The sequence below is a fragment of the Cupressus sempervirens genome, chromosome 7 (genome assembly GCF_028749045.1).
Source record: "Cupressus sempervirens isolate cs-2001-9-10 chromosome 7, ASM2874904v1, whole genome shotgun sequence".
Classification (NCBI taxonomy): Eukaryota; Viridiplantae; Streptophyta; class Pinopsida; order Cupressales; family Cupressaceae; genus Cupressus; species Cupressus sempervirens.
The window spans coordinates 269,242,452-269,265,369 of record NC_143124.1 but is presented as its reverse complement, the minus strand read 5'-3'; positions in this window follow the sequence as shown (position 1 = coordinate 269,265,369).

Sequence of the window (22,918 nt, the reverse complement as noted above, 5' to 3'; positions counted from 1 at the left end):
ACACGCAGTGGATTACAGAAGACAGTTCAGTTCACTACATATTTAGTCTTCATTTGGGATAGTCCAATAGGAGGTCTTATTGCTATAGGGACAATTGATCATTCCACCCATCTCTACACCTTTGTGCACTTTGATCCACCATCTCCATTATCAAAACACAATTCTTCTCTTTCGCAAGAGCATCATGTGGTGTTGTTAGGACACTTGAACCTTTGTATTGTTCCTAAGATCACCACACCACATCCAGTTGAAGTTTCTTCTATTCAACAGGATTCTTCTTCAGCTCTATCTAACCTGCTAGCTCCATTCATCAAGCCACCAGGTGCACCTATTGCAGATTCTATAGAGGCCATTCATCTCCTCTTTCATGAAAGTGTCACCACACCTACATTGGGGATTCCCATTCAGGATCCTCATGTTTTCTCCTTTTAGCTTTAGTTAGGCCTTCTAGTTTCACCTCTCCTTTTGGGGTTTCCTTATTTTGTGCCTTTGTTTCTTTCACATTGGAATTTCATTGGTTTGATTATTTTTATAGTGACTCCATCATCCTAGGGGGGCTTTGGTGTCTCTTCTCATGGGGGAGTTAGTTGTACTTATGTTTTTGAGAGAGTCTCTTGAGCCATTTTTTGTCATTGTCCTTGGGGTGTCTTGTCAAAGCCTTCCTTCCTTCATTACTTTTTCAGCATGTTCTTACCTCTTTTTGGGGGAGGGTTATTCCCATGAGGTTTTCCCTCATTCCCCATTTTTAGAGGTTGTATTACTTTGCATTGTACTTAGGTACCTAACATGGCCTAGTAGCTAGGACCCATTCTACATTTCATCTCAGGTTTTATGAGCTTAAGAGCATTCCCCTCAGTTTCACTTAAGGGGGGGTGTTAGGGTAAATTATTACCATTTACACTTTACTATTTACTTAGATAAATGCATTATTTATTAGTTTCATAATTTTAAGTTAGCATACTTTTACGTGTTGATTTTTTGATGACACGTGAGTTTGTACCTACCTTTTCATACTTATCCTCTCACCTTCATGGAGAATAATCCACCTTTTGTGGATGTATTCTTAGTTTTCATGCTTATCTCCTAGTACTTTCTAGCTCATTCTAGAAGCTTCCTAGAGGCCTTTATAAATAGGCTCTCCTAGTGTACTTTTTGTACAACAATTTCATTTTTCATTGTTGGAAAATATTTTCTCTCACACCATTGAGATTCTCCAAGCCCTACCTTTCCTTCTTTGGTTTCTCTTCAGTAGGTTATTCACATGGAAGTGGTCTTGGTGATTTGTGAAGTTGGCTTTCACAACTTCTACAGGAAAACATTATTAGGGAATTTCACAGTGGTGGACTAGCTGGACAATTTGGAAATGATAAAACAATACACTTGGGCCTTGCAAAATCATAAAAAAGATTAATGATAATGCTTATGGGGTAAGCTTACTAGTAAATCTTTACATTTCCCCTATTTTTAATGTTTCTAATTTATACACATTCCATGGAAATGTTCCCAATACAGATGAGGGCCAAGGAGTGGATTGGTAACATTACCTCCCCAATAAGAAGAAGAAAAAGAATTCCAAACTTCTTGACAAGTAGACTACCTTGACAAGGCATGATCATCATAATAGATACTTCATGTCATGGGATGTGTTACCTAAAATGGAGAGTACATGGTTATTTGAGTGGGTAGTAATGTAGTTGGATTTAGTAAAATTGCAGCAATTCACAAATAGTCACTTGTAGGAGTTGTGTCTCTTTCAATAAGGGGAGAATGAGGTATCAACTTTTGAGAGTCATAACTTTTGACTTGGATATGGGTTTTGGCTGACATTTTATCGGTAGTCACGTGAGGAGGAGTTATTTGGATTTCTGATTGAGCTCAACTTTATAGATCACTGTTTTGACATTTTTTCAAGAGCTTAAAATTTCATCTTGAATTTCAAATTTGAGTTTTTGTGATTTTTTCCAATTTTTTAAAAAGTTGTTATTTAATAAATCCAAAATCCTACTCTTGGTTTCATAAATTAGTTGGCAATTCATCTTGACTTTGTTGGGGGATTTTCTTGGGAAAAATTTGGATTCATAGGATGGATTTTGGAAATTACCAAAAACAACAAATTCTATCTTTTTCAAAAATCTACCAAATATGGTAATTTTTAGAATTGTAATAAGTAGCTGTTTTATTTCATTGTAAGGTAGAATAGACCTGGAGAAGTTGAATGAAGAATCTAGTATTTTAAAAATCTATGTTGTGTTATTATTTTCAAAGTATTATTTTGAAAGGGGTTTGGGCTATATCATAATGAGTGCTCCAAATAGTACTTAAATTATGATTAGAGAGAAAAAAATCACAATAGTATTGTTAAGTATATGTAGGAAAGGTTAATTATTGGCATGGGGGAGAGGGTGAATTGGTACTTAAGAAACACTTTTATTTTTATCTATGTTTTAACTAATAATCAATTACAACATTAATTTCATAACTAATAGATATAACCGATACCATAATTGTTAACCATTAACTATTTTGATGCATAAAAGTAAATAAAAAATATGAAAGAAGGTAATACATACATAATGCATGGATTTGGTACTATAGAAAAATCTTGGTTATAGGAAAAATTATGGTGGAGATGGCACCCACACCATTTTTACTGTAGGCAACAAGGTTCTTTTTATTTGGAATAAAATAGGGATTCCTTCTTGGAAACTCACCTTGTGAGTAGTGATTGATACAATATCAATTGTATTAGTACCCTATTAAGACTGCTTAGCTAAGAGATTTTATCTTTCCTATCTAGGCATTCAACTTGTTACAATATATGATAAAAGTTGACACACGAACTTAACTAGTCCTATAAAAGACTTTAGAAATGTTGTGAAAAGTTGATTAAGTATTTGTACAAGATAACTAGACCTATTTAATGCTTCTTCCTTAATCTTATTAGATCCATTTGTTACTTTTTCTTCTATCTATGATACCATCTTTTTTGCTCTCTCTCTCTCTCTCTCTCTCTCTCTCTCTCTCTCTCTCTCCACATTTGTGTATATGTGTGCAGGTGAATCAAATATTATATTAAAATAACTCTTAATATCCTTATTAAATCCAAAACATGTAAATAGTATATGCAACAACTATAGAAATATTAGAATACACAATAGTACAAGATTCGTTATCTAGGGAAACTATTGATCAGAGGGAAAACCTCAGTAGGGATGGTACCCACAAAATGATGTACAAATATATAGGTTCCTTGTAAGAAGATGAACCCTTCTAGGAATCAATGAAATACATTTTGTACATATCAGTCCCTATTAGGATACTATGAATCCTTTTTCGGAGATTTCAACCATATTAGGTGTTGTTCTAACCATGTTAGAATTTGTGAAAGAAAAAATGACCCACTAGCCAAACAACTCCACTAAAAGACCATCAAACCATTGTTCAACTTGCCTTATTCCTATCATTCTCAGAATAATATAGGTAAATAACTATCCATAACAACTTATTTGTCAAATACACTCTCTTTCTTAGATCACTATGTCCCAAATCCATTGAATACTTCTTTGATAAAAATATACTCAATATTTAGTTTACTAGATCCCAAATACACTTCGCATACTTGCCTTACACCTTCTCATTAATTAATCCCTATTCCATGCTCTACCAATGGGAAATAATATTTTCTTTATTTCAAGTTCTATAATTTAAGTTTGAATTAGCATTAGACATTTCTAAATTTATGATGATAATATATGTCCATCTTAATATATTACATTACACATTACATTTCAATACTAATTTCTTTCACAATTACAAACAAATTGTCGGCTCATAATCTTCATAATGCTTTACACACGTAACCTTTAACTTTTCTCACTTAACCACATCATCTTTAGTTTTTCTTCTACCTCTATACAACCTCTCCTTGGTATATTTTATCTCTATTAGTTGATATAATCTCAACATCAACAATTCCTACACATGAAATATGCCTGAACATTGTCCTCAATAAATATCAAATAACTATCTATTGCCTTCATAATTCTATATGTGTGCTTAGCCATGATATGTAGACACTCTATTGAACATGTTGTTAACTATGCATCACCTCAACTTAAATCCTCAAACCACATGACCTCAATCATTATCTTTTTCTCTTCCATTCTCATAGAATAACATGTTTGTTGACATCAATTAAAAAAACTATCATGAATGCAACATATAACCAATATATTGTGCCTCCAACAATGTTAGGATACTTACCCATGAGAATATACCCAACATTCATGCTAAAAATATCCACATTTAGCATTGATGTAAATATATATGAAAGACATCTAAGTTCAATGAATACCAAATATATATGTTGCATCATGTCCCACATTCTTGTTGACTATGAATGTCCATTGTATAGTAACCAATATGCATAAGGAAGGTGTTAATATCCCCCATCCGTTAGCATATTTTCAAATCCTATTAAGCCTTTTCAAATCCTCTAAATATCTCTCTCATGGGGGCACCAATCAATCATGTTTTACTCCCCCCCATTGATATTATACAACAATTATTTTCAAGTATTAATCTCCCCCATTGACATAAATGAAAAAGGCATCATTATGGAAATCCAAATACATAAGATATATAATCAGCTCAAGTGTCTAAAACACTATTAAATACAAGTTACCAAGAGTCCTTCACGATTCAACAAAAATATAGATACTCCCCCATAAAGTAAGCATCAAGCATCCAATCTAGATAAAGAATAATCCACTCTATTACCGTGAGACTATTGCAATCTCTACATCAACTACTCAAAGGTAGGCTAGGGCATGACCCTAATCATACCTCTCAAGTACTCAAATAGATCCTTCAGAATGGGCTTCTTAAATATGTTTGTTATTTTCTTCTTTATTCTTATATACTCCTATCTAAATTTTTTCCCTGCAATTTTCTCTCTTAAAAATTATTAATTAATAGATATATTCTTTGTCTTTCAATATAAAATAGGATTCTTAGAAATATTCACTATACTTGTGTAATGATAATGTATGATAATATGTTGTGTAAATTCAATTCCAATGTCCTTCAACATTTGTGTCATTTGACTGATATGTTGCAATTATTTTCTCGTACTACAAACTTTTCTTCTTTTTCTCTTTGTGAAATATAGTCATGTTTATTCCTTTGTCAAGAAACCAATCTTCCACACAAGAAAAATGCTCCACCACTTGTATTTTTTTTTTATATTAACATGCCCTTCCCAAACAACATTAGTGTATGTAGATAGGGTAAAATCATTTGAACTATCATACCATAATACAAATTTAGGTGTAACCTTCAAATATTTGTTTTCACTACCTCATAATGTGATGGTTTAAGATCATCTTGAAATCTTTGCACAATACCGATTGCATTATATATATTTGGTCTGGTATCTGTTAGATATTGCAATCCTTTAATCATAGACCTATACTTTTCCTATTCAATGCTAGGTGTTTAACCTTTTCTAGATAACTTTTGACTAGTTACCATAGGTGTTCCAATAGGTTTGAAACTTTCTAAACCAAATATTTTCAACAAATATTGAAAATACTTAGTTTGTGATATGAAAATACAATCATAGTTTTGAATAATCTGCAATCACAAGATATACTTCCTCTTGCCAATCATACTCAACTCAAATTATTTCTTCATTTCTACTAAAAATACTTCACTTGCTTTATTATTGCCTCTAAATGTTGTATCATCCACAAAATTTTAACAATTAGTAAACCATTTTTAATATCCTTCAAATACAAAGTACTATCTAGGGTTCCTTTAGCGAATTCCAATTTTGCAAAATATTTTTCCAATCTTGCATACCATTCCCTTGGTGCTTGCCTCAATCTATACAATTATTTCTTGAATTTAAAAACCATTTCTCCTTCATGAGTCAAAGGAAAATGTTTAGGAGCTCAAGATAAAATTCTTCTTTGAATTCTCCATTCAAAAATGCTAATTGGAAATCCATCCAATGTAGTCTAAATTTATTTTTAGTTGCATATGCCAAAATCATTCTAACTATTTCCATTTTGGCTATAGGTGTAAATGTTTCCTCATTATTAATGATAGCTTCTTGCTATGAATAACCTTTACGAACACATGTTTCTTTAGTTTTTACAACATTGCCTTTGTCATTCATCTTATTTCTCAAAGTGTGTTTATTTTGTACAAATGTGTTTATTTTCTACAAGGTTGTTTAATTTTAGTTGTGTGTTTATTTCAAGATGTGTGTTTGCATTAAAAGTTATGTTAGCCTAGGGGTTAGGTGCAAGAAAGACTCTTTCTTGACACATCCCATAGATCACTCCTTTTGGTTTTGACTTTTGAGAAAAGGTATTTCTTTGTAAAAGCATTCAGATGATTTTGTTTCTTCTACCAATTGAAAATGAATATTATTTGCAATTGTAAAGGACTTTAAGTCTTGAAATCAGAATTGCAGATTGATAGCTCTCAATACTTTGCATATCGAAAGATTGAATATCTTGGTGTTTTTCAAATAAAGGTTGTCAATAGCAATAGATAATCTAATCTTGTTGGTTCAAGAAAAAAAATCTTCTCAAAGAACTACTAAGATCATTTTTAGGCATGAGAGTTCCCCAAAAAGTTTAATAAAAGAGGAACACAACAATTAACAAACTAAATAAAGAAACTAGAAAAGAAACACCAATGCCTTGGCCACATAGTCTAGGAATGGTAAGGGAAAAGAAGAAAAAGGTATTATAGATGGTGTTAAATTTAAAGATTGTAGAAGATCCTAAAAAGTAATCAGATAAATAGGGATATGCATTCTAAAATGGCTATCTATAAAAATTTCTTCAAGGAAGAATAAAATGAAAAAAACAAGCTTTGTGAAGAAAATAAAAAGAGATTACTAAGGAATTAGAATGCAAAAGTTATAACTCATCAAGAGATCTTAGAACAGATTCTCTCATCAGGTTGAATAGTGATTGGTAAACTAGTATTACAAATATTCTTGATGAATGGACCGATGGAGTAAAAGGTTGTCTCTGAATTTTTAAAAGCTCATGATAGACTACAATTAGCAATATCAAAGAGAATAAATACACTAAGAAAACATTAAGATTGAAGATTTGAGATTTTGATGTTTTGACTATCAAAGAACTTGAAAGCCACTTGAAGTGTTCAAAATTTAGTTGTCATTTGACATATATCAGAAGAATGCTTGCTGATCTTTTTGTTGGGGCCATTTGATTTGGTCTCATAATTCATGCTCCATTTCTCCTAGAAATGGGTTCCTCCTAGTAAATTTTATCTATTGGAATCCTAGTTTAGAGTCTAGGTCATTTTGCACTCCTCCAAGAGTCTAGGTCAATCCCCAGGCTTTGACTAGGGAAGTCTAGAGAGGCAAAATATTTAAAAGAATGAGTTTTTAATGAGTCTCATGTGCTTAAGTGTAGACTAGTGCACTAGCATCGATGCACATAGTGCACAAGTCACATACACACCCTCATAGGTGTGCATCAAGGGCCCAAGGTATACATAAGATCCTAGACCTCCCTTCTTGAATTAAATTTTCTCTCCTCTCCTTGGATCAACCGCACCCCCACACATCCCAATTTGAACTATCTCTTCCACATCCTACCAAAAAGAAATAAAGAACACGGAAAAATTTTAGCCCTTTGTGAAGGAGTCTACATCTACAAAATAAAAGCCTGAAAAAAAAACTAAATCTAAAGAAAACTAACCTAAGACACCATGAAAGTATGCACATGAACACCTCAATGAGGTGCACAGGTGTGTACCTTTGTCAAAAAAACCTTTAAAAAAAATTAAACCTAAAGACAACTAATCGAAGACACCATGAAGGTGAGCATGTGCAAATGTACCCTAAAAAGAACAACTTAAAAAATTAACCTAATAGCCAACACTATAAAGGTGTGCATGTGCACTCCTTTGAGACTTCAAAAACTAAGATAAAATGTAAAGAAAACCTAATGCCTCTAGAAATTGTACATGCACTATGCAGCTAGGCATGTCTACACCTTTCCTAGGTGCACATGTGTGCAAATGTGCAACTACAGAAAAAAGGCCAAATAGATACCCAATTGGTGCACTAGCAGACCTTCAAAGGTGAACTAGGTGCTCTCACATGCATTTAAAGGCATTTGGGGGGGGGGGGGTTGGGGGGGGGAATATGATTTAATGGTTTTGATTGTATTTTTCTTAATTCTAACCAAACTTAAAGTAAATTAGGGCTTGGTTTACGTTAAATTTTATCTTTTTGAATTAATGTTTCTTTTCTTGTGTAGATAAAATGGCATAATAATCATCTTCAATGGCTGAAGAGATAGCTCTAAAACCATTCTATTCCAATACCTAGGTGCACCAAGAAAACCCTAATTTCAAGATGGGCATGCTGAGATTAGAGACACAAAACTTGGGCATATAGACTAGAACACTTTACTCACAATTTAAATAAAAAACTAAAAGAATGATCTGCAATGGTATCACTACTTATTTCCTCTAGCCTAGTTAACACAACATCACATCCAACACCCATCTAATCTTCAAAACTCATAATGAATCATGCTGAAAACTATGTGACCAAAGAGAAGGTCATCAAGTGTGTTATAGGAGAGATACTGCTAGAGCTCCCACCAAGGAACATTGAGAAAGTATTCCATCTCCCTATGGAAAACCATTTTTTATAGGTTTCCTATCATAGATCATAAATATAGTATTGTGGGAATGAAAAAGAGCCTAGAGAAATATTTGAATCCTCCTTCATGATTTATAGAACACTAGTGGGCCACAAGGTTGGAAAAGTAGGCATGACTATGGGGTATATGAAGAATACCATTGGATATGAAATAGTACTTCTAAGAAGAGTCATGCAACCTCCTATAATAGAAAACCTTCAAACCTAGATGGTTTGTATTATAGAAACCATCAGCATATCAAAGATGTCAAATTCATTGGGATACCATCCTAAGTGACAACTTGGATGAAGAACTTGTAGGTGTGAAAGATGATCCATTATTATATATGACATCATGTATATGGTGTATCTATTAGTGGCTAGAAACAAATATTATCCAGCCTCTAGAAAAGGGGAAACATGCAAGAAGAAAATACTTGGCCTTATGTGGTATATCCACAACTAGTGAAGAATAAACTCTCAGAGTAGACTGTGGAATACATGCTGGTGAATGATGGCTTCATCTTCACAATTATTAGGTTCATAGAATGGGGTTATGAAAAATTAATGTTAGCAGAAGAAACTACTAGGATCATAGAGATCGACGCTTACTACATTTAGTTTTAAATATTCACATATTTTATGGTGGTTGGTACTCTCAAAAATCTGAAAAAGCTCCCAAGATATTCATCTAATAAGCTGATCTTGCTGGAGATTGCATGCCAAATCACTTCTTCATATGCCATAGTGAGATGACAACACAAGAAGACATGGGTGTGCCCCATCACAATTAGTGCTTTTGAGGTCAAACAAAAGGAAGACATTGTTACTTTTGATTCTCATTGGGATCAATATACCTTGGAAGAGTACAAGTCCCCTTAGCCCTACTTTGATAACATTAGCATGGTACAACATATGGTAGGGAAGCAATTAGTACATGAAGACGTATTAGAAGAAAAGTGTGTAATGAAATAACTTTCACAATACAAGAAATAATATGAAATATAAATACTTGATAATAATTTAGAGCAATAGGAAACTTTGAGGGGGAACCCTCCAAATATCTCCAATGAAAACACACTTCACAATCTAATGTTTAAATAAGACTCACAACCTCCTATATATACCTAATTATGCTTAGGTTGAATAGAGACAACTCTACATAACACCTAGGCGAACCTACCTACCTAAATAATAATATAATAATAACATGACTTAATTAAGGATTGAGATAGCCACAAGTTGACTATTTGTAACCCTATATACACTAATATTAAGGGTGTAGCATGCTCCCTCTCTTGAAAGAAGCATTTTCCTTAATGCTAACCAAGTGTAGATTCTTTTGAATGAACACCTCATTCTCCCATTTAGCCACATCAACTAGTAAGTTCTTCCATTGGATGAGATATTGAGTAAAGGTTTTGTTTCTCAACTTCTTAATTCGTGTTTGAAGAATGCACTCTAGTTCCAAAATTAATTTTCCTTCTTCATCAATTTTAGGTAGTATTTTTTGAGTAGGAATATTCTTCCCAATTACCTTCTTCAAACAAGAAACATGAAAAACTCGATGTATCTTTGTTGTTGGTGACAACTCAAGCTTGTAGGCAACACTACCAATATTTTTCATGATTTGGTATGGTCCATAATATCTTAGAGAAAACTTATTATTCTTTTTTTGTTTCTTCATTGATTTTTTTTTATAACGCTACAATATCAAGAAGACCCAATCCCCAACTTCAAAATTTCTTTCACTACAATGTTGGTTTGCTTGGTGTTTCATTAGATTTTGTACCATAGCTAAATTCTCATTGAGTCCTAAAAGTACCTATTGTTGATGATGTAAATGGTCCTCAACTACCTGATGTCTTGGTGACACCTTTAATGATTATGTGATGGAAGAAGGATGATATCCATAAAGTGCCAAAAATGGAGACATTTTTTATGAGCTATGAAAAGAAGTATTGTACCACCATTTTTCTAGGGGTATCCAATCTATTCATTTAGATTGTTTTTTTGAAGTGAAACAATGTAGATATCCTTCCAAACATTTATTAACAACCTCTATTTTCCAATTTTATTGAGGATGGTATGAAGAACTATGAGCCAATTGAGTACCCAAACATGAGAATAAATCTTTTGAAAAGTGACTAGTAAAGATAGGATCATGATCACAAACAATAACATTATGTGTATCATGTAGCTTTTGTATATTCTCCAAGAAAACTTTTTCCACTACACTTATTGTAAAAGGATGTGATAATGCAATTAAATGTGCACATTTAGTGAGGCGATCAACTACTACCATGATGACATTATGACCTTTAGATTTGGGAAGCCCTATGATGAAGTCCATGGATACCTATTCCCAATGTTGGCTAGGAATAGATAATGGTTGCAAGAGATCTGGTGTCTTAATTGTTTCTCTGTTATTTCTTTGACAAGCCAAACATTTAGCCAAAATAAATTGAACATCTCCTTTTAGCCCTTCCCAAAATAAATCTTTCTTGACCCAATGATATTTCTTAAAAATCCTAAATGACCACCAATTGGGGACTCATGTAGTTCTTTGAAAATCTTGTGTTTAAGAGTGAAATTCTTTCAAAGATAGAAGTGCTCTTTATACCAAAGAACATGCTCCTTTAATCAAAAATAATCTAAACTAATAGGGATATTTTTTATTTGGTGGATGAGATTACTTGTTGCAACATCATTTTCAATTCTTCTTTGGCTTCTACCACCCAATTTTCTTGTAATATTGAAAGGGCACACAATAAGGCTTCATCTTTTTCATCCTTCCTAGAAAGTGCATCAACCATAATATTGTCCTTCCCTTCAATGTATACAATTTCAAAGTCATATCCCAACATCTTAGTGACCCATTTTTTGTGTCTCATCCAACAGTAGTCTTTGTTCCAAAAAATATTTTAGGCTATCATGATCTGTCTTAACCTTGAAGTGTCAATCCATTAAACAAGGCCTCTATTTTTTAACTGCATGAATGATTGCTACTATTTCCTTCTCATAAATAGTTTTGATTTGATTTTTACCTTTCAATTGATGACTCTCAAAATCAATTGGTTGACTTTCTTGCATCAGAAATGCCCCTATCCCATTTCTAGAAGCATCACATTCCACAATGAATTCCTTAGTGAAGTCTGGAGGGGCAAGTACTAGAGTTGTAGACATAGCATTCTTCTATTGCTCAAATGATATATTAGAAGATTCATTCCAATGTAAATAATCATTCTTCAATAGAGTGGAAAGGGGTGTTGCTACACCACCATAATTCTTCACAAATCTTCTATAGTATCCTATCAATCCCAAGAAACCCCTCAGCTTCTTAGTAGTTTTTGGAATAGGCCATTCCATGATATCCTTAATTTTGTTAGGGTCCAACTTTACTCCTTCATGGAAAACTATATTTCCCAAATATTCTACCTCCTTAAGACCAAGAAAATACTTGGATGACTTAACACAGAGTTGATGATCTATGAGTAAATGTAATGCTTTATCTACATGATGCAAATGTTCTTCCCAAGTCTTGTTATAAATTAATATATCATCAAAAAGACTAACAAAAAATTTCTCAAGAACTAACTTGGTAAAACACATAGCTCCATTTAATTCATATACAAGATCATCGATGATTGGAATAGGAAATTTATCTTTAATGGTGTACTTGTTGAGAACTCTATTATATTGAGACATGCACCAAGTTTCAACCTTCTTATGAACCATCACAATAGGTGAGGAGTAAGAACTTTGGCTATGCTTGATAATTCCTACTTCTATAATTTCCCCAATAATATTTTCTATCTCACTTTTTTGTATTTGTGGGTACCTATAAGGTCTAATGTTTGGTGGTTGGCTCACTAGAACTAGTTGTATGGCATGGTCATGATCCCTCTTAGGAGGATGTCCTTTAGGCATATCTCAAAGAATCATTGAGTGAAAAATCAATTATTCCTTGTAAATCTAAATGAGAAATAGCATTATATTGAGAAACTTCTAATTAACATTGTCATTATGTATAATTCTATATTTTGGTTCAAACATCCATACCGAATAGTCTTCCATAAATGTTTATTTCTACACATTCACCATATATTGGAAAAGTTAAGAACAATATTGTATTTTTTTGGCTTTACAAAAGTTACATCCCACCTTTTATGTATATTGTCATTATGTATATCTCTTTGGCTATAGGAAGAAGAATATGGAAATGGGAATATGTATTATGGAATTTTTACTCTAGAATAGAAAATAACAATACCTATTCCTATTCTTCTTTGGTTCGGTGAGACTTTTATGGGGAATTCATAGATCCAAAAATTTATTCACAATTCTGATTTGGTGCACCCAAACAAAAAAAATTGAAATCTTATAAATTTAGATATGCCTATTCCACTCATATTCCCACTGCCAAAGGGACTACATTCTTTTAACACTACTTCCTTTTAGCTTCTCCATCTAATACAAAAATATTAAATAAGTATTTTGTATTATATATTAAAGGAATTGAACTCTAAAATAAAAAATTCAATGTTGATTAATGCTTTGTATTACTATTATTATTTATATTGAGAAACCATAGTGAATTCAGTTTTCTAGAAGATTAAGAGAAGCATTATAAATTATTTGGAGAATCTATGAGAAAGATGAAATCAATAGATAAAAAATAAAGTTTGAAGCCAAAAAATTCTATAATAGGCCATTGAACATTGTTGAATAATTTTGCTACAAAAATTAGATCATAGTGAAGGAGGCGATCAATAAGAAAGGCATCACTCTTTCTATACAAATAAAGTAGCTGAAGATAGTGTTAGGATTAAACCTCAGACAAAAATAAAAATTACATGCAAATATAACCAATATCAGAAAATAATAGATCACACAGAAAATAACACAAGACACCAAGATTTAACGTGTTTCGCCGAATCGTTGGGCTATGTCCACTAAAAAACAAGTCCAATATTATTACAATCTAGTGATTACAACCTGATTACAATCCATAGTCCCTTGCATTTCAATACTGCCACAAGAACCAATTTTTTTATCACTCATAATGAAAATGCCTAACCCTAAACCATTTTATACAAGTAATTTTATACCACATTAGGGTTACAACATGTCGGTCATATGTTGGCCATATGTTGGCCACAATGTCAGCCACGACCCAAAATTTCTTTCAAATAATTTATGAGGTATATACAGTACTTCCCTGATCAGTCACCAAAAAATAAAAGATAGAAGACTAGATTGCTTGCAAATTTGGATGAGTAAGACCGTTAGACTGAGAGACTTCTAATAAAGATAGTTGGGGCACATGAATAGTTCTTGGAAGTTCATCTCAATTGTTCCCAATGTAGTAAGCCATTGTACTCTCAAAACAATATCTATCACACCCATGGATATCACATACATTGAGGTATCAGGTTAATAATCTCCCATGGATAATTTGATGCTATGACACTTCCCTAAACAACTAACTATGCCCCCATCTATAATCAAAACCTAAAAGTTTGGGGCTCAATATATAGAATGATTTAGAAGAGCTACCAACTTTTTTTTGATGCAATTATGAGTAAAACCTGAGTTGATCAATACTATTACTTTCTGCTTCTTTAAGAAACCCACTACCTTGAGAGTTTGTGGTGCACTAGAACCTGAAAGTGCATAACAAGAAATGATTGGTTGAGAATCATTTGATTTCTCACCTGACTCCCTATCTAGCTCTAATATGGGATCATCCTCTTCTTCTTCGCTTGGACCTTCAATATAGAATAATTTGTTTTCACTACATTTATGTCTTTAACTATATTTCCTATCACAATTGAAACACAACCCTTTTGCTCTTTTTTCCTCAATTTCTTCTAGACTTAAGCTAGTGGGTTAAGGAAGAGAAGGTGTTGAATATCCTTTTTCTCTTGTCACATTATCCCCTTGCTTTCTAGGAATCATGAACTTCTCCTCTACCCTGCGTGCCAATATAAAAGACTCATTTATTGAGCTGGGACAAAACATGCATACCTCATGCTGAATGTGATCCTTGATACGACCCAACAATCAATCATTCAAGTTATCCTTTGTAATTGTATCCACTCTTAAGGATAGATTTTAGAATTTTTAAATATAACTGATCCTATTTTTTGAAGCTTAGTAAGTTGGTTAAACAAGTTTTTTGTCATACTATTGCTATATTATGCTTAGAGTTCTTCTATAAAAATTAACCATGATATACTGAGACCCTTTTTCCTCCTATGAGTACAAAGCCAATGATACCAAATGAATTGATTTTGTTCTAGATATAAGGAAGCCATCATGATCTTTTTTCCATATGGGATTTGATGTACTTCAAAAAATTTATCCATTTGATTTATGCATGTTACAGGATCCTTTGCATAAAATTCGTGCATATCCACCTTTAGAAAAAAATTCCTAGATCCTATAGGATTATTAATTCATTTGTCATTATTAGCCAACTTAAAGGTTTCACCTTGATTTCTTGAGAGCTCCTTCTTTTTTTCATTCATATAGGTGCTTAACATGCTTCATATATCTGATATAATTCATTATGGGTCACAGATATCCCTCTTAACCTCTTCCTTGAATGTACTAAGTTCCTCACTGGGATTACTATCCTTTGTTGCTTCCCAATCCTGATCAAAGGATGTCCCCAGTGTGGTAGCATTTTTTTATCCTCTTTTTGAAGGCCCTATCATGATGGAAACCAATATTTTTGAAATAAATCACACAAATGAAATGTAAAATCTTAGATTTTTTTTAATTGTTTTTATTGTAAATTACTAGGGCCAAGATACCCTTACTCGAAAAAAATTCCAAGCTTTGAAATTAAGGCTGCTCTACTATGTATTAAAAAACCCAATACAAGTTATAATCCAATTTGACAGGATGTGAGACATATGAAGATCTCAATAAATTGTTGTAAAAATAGTAATTCAGTAATAATTTTCTCCAATTCCCCTAAACTTTGGACTATAGATTCTTTAATGTGGTCTTCAAAATCCCTTTTAAAATCTTTGAAATTTTTTCTAAAATTTGAAAGTTATGCTCTCCCCAAAATTGCCCCCAATGTTGAGAAAAATCCCTCCCTCTATGGTGTCTAGATCATGCTCTAATACCACTTGTAATGAAATAACTTGCACAATAGAAGAAATAATATGAAATATTATAATAATATGAAATATTATAAAGAAAAACATGTTGATAAATTTGACCTATTTGTCCTAACTGGTACTGAGAAGGGGGTTGAATTGGTATGAATACTTCAATTGATTTTTTTAATAAATTTCCTAATTCATATACATTATAAACACGTATCTGCTAGAATAATAATAAATGCAATAAGATAAAAGCATGTAAACTCACACACAAAAGAATTCATCGAGTGAGGCACAAATTTTTATGTTTAAAACCTTAATGAGAGGATGAAAAATCATGAAGGAAATAATATATCCACTATCCCTTATAATGGATGTAAAGGGTTTCCGGATCAAGATTTAGAAATATTTCTTTTGGAAACACATATTGGAATTTGTACAACCTGCTAGGCTTTAAAGAGCCTTTGAAAGATATAAGCTTAGAGGATTTAATACAAATATAATTCTAATAGATATCCTGTTAGAATATTTTGAAATGATTACCAATCAAATTTTCCTTGTTAAGATACATAACTATATGCAATGATAAGAAGAAAATCTAATGTGTGCTCTAAACTTGGCACTATCTAACCTTGTAGATCTATTTTATCTTTCATTAAAGATGCATTGATCTTCCAATTTTATCTTCTTACTATGTGACCTCTTAACTCTCACATTTTCCCTTTCTTGTTGAGAATATCCTTTTCACTACAACACTTCCCTGTGCAACTACCTTCTTGGTGATCTTTCACTTTGAATAACTCTTGCTCTAACTAGATGAGATATCACATGATTTTAACAACTACATCAATAACCCATGTCAAAAATCTTACTCAATTTTAAATTTGAATTTGAATTTTATTTCTTATTTTTTCATAGAAAACCTGTGACCCCTACTCCTATAGTATAAAATGTTTTTCTCATAAATTCTTCTATTATCCTATGTGTAGCCAATGTCCATGCATTCTTTTGTAATTTTTCCATTTTCTCATTTCACATTGTTTCCATGATTTCATCCCCCTATATTTTTCAAACTCCTAAGATTAGGGTTGAGTTGATGCGATATCATGTATGTGTCTAGATTACTCCTAAGGAATTTCTCTTCTCATCTATCCCTTTGTGTGCACCTAGGTGGGCACTCAAAAGCAATCTAATGCATTTGTTCATATCAGTTGATTAGGAAAGGGAGGGTAAGTTTATGCATTTCCCTAGATGTGAGAGAGAGAGAGAGAGAGAGAGAGAGAGAGAGAGAGAGAGAGAGAGAGAGAGAGAGAGAGAGAGAGAGAGAGAGAGAGAATAAGTTATATTCTTAAGAAACCCTAACTCTATGATCAAAGTGTTCCATTGAAAGTATAGTATAGGAAGAATGGAGAATAGCATGAGCATATTCAAAAAATAAGATGATAAAGAACATTGAAGACTGAGTCTTAAAGATGATATGTAAATCATGAGAACAAGATAAAAGAATGAACAATTGAATTTGATACAGAGAGAGCATTGAAATATGTAGAAATGGTGAAACAAACTAGGTCAAAGATGGTATGCCTTCTCTTGAAATTAAATTGACAACTCATATTTTATTTGACTATCTATGTTGCTAAGTTAAGAAGTCAAATGACTTGGGATTAAATTTAGATCTCAACTAAAAATCTAATCAAGGTTGTGAGAAGGGTCGCTAGCCAAGAATTGTTCAATAGATTTTAGGTTATTGCAAGGTTGCATGCAGTTAAATCTTACTTGAAGTTAAGGTAGCAAAAAAGTGAAAGTGAATAAATCCCATGATTAGAGGAAAGTTAAGTTAATCATAGCTCAATTTCATGAAGTAGTGAAAGCTGGTAATTGTACAGTCATAGGTGGTGAGAAAGTAACCAAAATTTAGCTTGAAAACCTTCAAATAGTTAGTGGATTGCATGGTCACCCATAGTTAAGGGTAACTTATAGTTAAAGTAGCGACTAAGTGAATTAATAAGTTATATCTATTTGTCTAGTGGGAGTCTAACAAAAAGTTAAGGGATAAACCACAATGACATTGTGAAAGACATCAATGATTAAGGTAAGCCATTTTGACAAGGTCGTTGGTTAAGAAGCATTGAAAAAAATTTAAGTCATAACTCATAAAAAGCATTAGCCATTAAACCTTAAAAAAACAATTGGATTGCCATGGGAAATCAGGTAGTTAAAGGTATTTATGTTGCAACCTAATGAAAGTGATAATATTCAACCTCAAATGATCATCACAAGGGTGCAAGTTACAATATATTGTCTATTTGTTTCAAGTTTTCAAGCTATGAATGCCAAAGATCATATGGTCACAAGTGAAAAAGGCATCAAAATAAATAAGATTACTAGGTTTTAATCTCAAGCATTACTCTAAGATTGACGCCCAAAATTCAAACATATAGTGACTATTGGGATATGAAATACAAGTTTTGGTGCTCAGATGACTCTTATAGATCAGAGAGGAATATGAAACATTTTGAAGATTTCTAATCATTTCCTCTTTCTTTCTCTGATGTATTGAATTGTAATATATGACTATTGGATTTTTGAGGAATTCAAGTGCTCTATTATGGTAACTAATGAATCTATAACTAGCCAAGAACCTTAAGAGGATGAAACTTTTGTCTAAATATTCCCCCTAAATTTCTAGATGTTAAGTAAAAATTGAAGAGTTAGATGGAATGAAGGATATTTATGATGTTTGTAGTTAGGTAATGTGATTTTTCTGATTCCATTTAGGACTATCATGCTTAGGTTTCTTTCATTGTCTCTTTCAGCCGAGTTAACCTTGCATTTAAGAATAATTTCTATGGGATTGTAGGAAAGATGTATTTGAAGCTGATGATCTCTTACTAGATTCCATTTTAGTAGAGAGTTATCAATGTGATCTTGTTTGTACTACAAAATTGATTTACTTATCTATGCTTGCTAGAAAATAGATATCAATCTTATAATTTTGCACTAGAATTGGGGGGATCCTTTTTCATTGATGCATTTCCATTTGGAAATTATTTAAATACTCCCAAAAAATAGAATTTCCTTTTCCTTCTAACTCTCTATAAATATTTCTTATATATGTAGTTACAGGTTGATCTTCTATCTTCCATCCACTTGTAGAGTGGGAACCGTAGATATTCTCCTCTAAGATAAAAAAGTATGAAAACTTGTATAGAACCAAATATTAGAATTTGAACTTTATTATATTTCACGATCTTACCTAAATTCCCAATCATCTATATAGGTGGATCATTCACTTTTTGTGAATGTTTTGATATGGTCCATAGGTTGTGCTACCAGGGATTTGATTTTCCTTGCTTGATTGGTACAACTTGGATCCTATCATCATGGGTGCAAATATTATCTTTAGATCTAGGATCTCATTCATAATGTATCCAATTAAATATTTGTTCATTCACCCTTTCATGATTGTAGCTACTTGTCTCACTAATACAACATTCATAAACAAATCAACTCCATTCACACCAAATCTAGTTAACCCTTGTATTAAAACCTTCATAATCTTATAGGACTTATCTAGCCAAATGTATTATTTATAGAATTGGATTAAAACATAACTTATCCATTCTTCATAGAAGAAATTAGGTATGTGTACCTCTTTTCTTATGGTAAACTTTTCTAGCTCTCTATGCTCATCTTTTAGAACTCCTAAGAATAATGAGGTATATACAACTCATGTATTACATTACACCTAGTTCTTGTACCTCAAAATCTAGGTATGGAATTATGTCCTCTATAAGTTAAAAATGATAATTAAGGAATGAAAATCATACTCCTCCATCTACATCCTTTCCTTTTAATATTATTGTTTAGTGGTAAAATGAAAGCACTATAATAAGATGTAGACTTCCACTTTACATGGTCACTAATCCATTCAAATATGTGCATGGGGGAATGAGGAGAATTTTCAAGTATGATTCCACATTTGATCCAAATTAGAATATCTAGAACCCAAAAGAAGAAGGGAGATAATAATAAATTAGAGTTAAAATGAGGAATGCAATACAAGAAAATGTACTCTCTAAGGCCCTTTAAAGGATAATGTTAATATGGAATTTAAATAGTTGATTAAATAATGTATACTTAGATTTTGTGTAAGGGAAATTACCCTAATTAAGATATAAATCTATGGTAAATATATGAAAGGAAATAAAATATAAATTTTGGCTCACCTTTAAATGTGCAGACAAGGATTTTTTTGATCCAAAAGTCATAGATATGAACTATATCTGAATATCCATCTATGGATCTTGGAATGAAATGAAAAAAGGAAGAAAACCTAGAAATATCTACAAAAGTTGAGACTAGATAACTAAGTCAACTTGGAAACACATCCTACAACTAGGTTAACATAATTTGGCAATCTACAACTATTGGCATGAGAGATCTTGTGAATTTTATGTAAATATAGTGTAGATCTTGAGTTAGGAATGTAGGGTATCACCACTCTTTGCAAAGGATCTAGCATAATCCCATCATGGTGCCATGGATATAAAAGTACATCAATGAATAAGATGATGAATACTTGAATATAGATCTCCTCTATTGATGGCCAACAATAATATAGATTTTGAAGAGGAAATGCTCACAAACGATCCTTCGATGCTGGATAGAAATATCCTTGCTTGAATGCTTGAAAGTCTTAAATACTTCAACTCCTTGAATGCAAAAGTATATATTTTAAAAATACACTTTTTAGTAGCCTTTGAACTACTTGAACTCCTTGAAATTAAAATAACCTTCTAATAAATCTTGAATTCAAGATCATCATTAGATAAATTTTATTTTGTTTTGATTAGTTATAATTTGTCATAATTTAAAATATTGGTATTAGATATTTTAAAATATTTGAGAAGATACTATTTCAAAAAAAGAGACAATATAGTGAATCATATAAATAAATATTGAATTTTTTATTTCACAAGTTAGAAGAGAGAATCCTCTTTATAATATTTATTTTTATTTTAAAAAGGTGTAGATTTGATATAAAAATTTTGATGAGAGATATTTTTAAGATTTATGATAAGTTCCATTTTGATTACTTACAATAGAGAAACTATACATCAAAAACTATTTTTTAAAGCACTAGCTATACATGTTATCTATCATATATTTTTAAATTGAACAAAATAATATTCTTTACATAAACTTGTTTGATAGGAACTACACCTCATATTTTCTGAAATTAAAAAATGCACTTCAAAATTTGAATAAAGAGCATAAATAATTGCTAAAAATAATTATAGGTATAAAAATCATCCTATTATACACATTTCACTAGTTTTCATCATCTTCAAATTCTAAATAAAAATTCTACCTTCATGTTGTTAAAGTTGAATAGTTTGCATGTTTTCCACCTTTTCCATTATAAATGTATTATATAGTTTCTACATTTATTCATCACCAATTTTAGGTATCATGGAAATATAGGTAGAGTTAAAACTCATTGTCACCCTACCTTTCCAAAAACTATCACTCACAATATTGATGATATCACCAAATTTATCACAAAAAACACCAAAGAAGGAAGGGGTGATCGATTTGGTCTAGGGGAAATTCAACATTCAAAAGAGGAAATATAATTCTTGACCTACTTGATGTTTACATAATTGAACTAATTTGTGTTCACTTCCTTAGTAATTAGGTCTGTAATAACAACCAAGACACTATCTTTGTCAATGAAAACATTATACCCAACCTAGTTTTTGGTTCAAACAAAATCCATAGGAGCTCTAGAAATATGTTTATCCTCATCAACAAAGGATTCATTATATTAAGAGTAAGATTAAGATAGTTGATCATATTCCTTCTATATTGTTATAAGAGTATAGTAAGGGAAGAAACATGTGGTATGGTATTCTTCCAAAATACATTGAACATGCAAATTTATTTCTAGGAGATTTTGTCATGCTTGCATAAAATATATAACTTCTCTCTCAAGGTTCTTTCTTCTAAAAAAATGTTTAGATCATGATATCCCTCTGACATATTCAAAGTGTTCCAATTGAGAGGTAAGTAGTATTTTTTCCTTTTAAAACTATTTACAAAGGGGAAATTGTTGGAATATTTTACTTTATCCTTAACCAACTAAAGTTGTACATAGATTATTATAATATTATGGTGGCCAAATTGTAGCTCCCATGTTATTTTTCCCAATTCTTTAAATTTAGGATATGAAAAGCACTATATTATGAATTTGAATAGAACATACAATTCCCTTCCATCATTCCAACCTAGCAAAAGACTAGTATTGTCTTACCTAGTTCTAGGAGCAACCTCCCAGAAATAAATATGCTAAATTTTTATAATTAGAAGAAAGAAGAAACATATCTCACCTAATATAGATTCAATTAAAACCAATACCATTGTACCATATTAAATATGAATTACTTCAATTTATGTTTATTTAGAATATATATAGTGTATCTTAATGTTAAAAATATATTTAGGATGTATCTTATTATCTCCTCTAGAATTCTCTTAAATGAGAACTAGGTAGGACTTGTTAGCCCTATTGGTATGTTTGTCATTGCACCAAAAGCTCAAACTATCAATGAACATCACAAACACTAGACTTACCCAGATCCACGAGAGGTGGTTAAGCCATGTTGTGAACCCTAAGGAAGGTGCTAACCATGAGGTCAACAATCTCCCCTTAAGCATCGACTGAGGGTTTCACACCAATGGAATGAGGAGACCTCCTAGGATTCAAACCTATGACCCAAGGATCTGACACCAATTTTTGATATGTTTTTTGTTTCACCAAAAGCTCAAATATTCAATGAATATCACAAACACTAGACTTACCTAGATCCATGAGAGGTGGTTAAGCCATGTTGTGAATCCTGAAGGAGGTGTTGACCACCAAATCAATGAGACCTTCTTTGATTTCCTTTTCTTCATTTTTTTTTTTTTTTTTTTGAATCTCAAGAAGTATTCGTTTTATCATCTAAGGTAGGAAGATCAGAATAAACCCTAAGCATGATAAAATGTTTTAAAACCCATCCTAGTATATTAATCCTTCAATTAAGGTCATTAC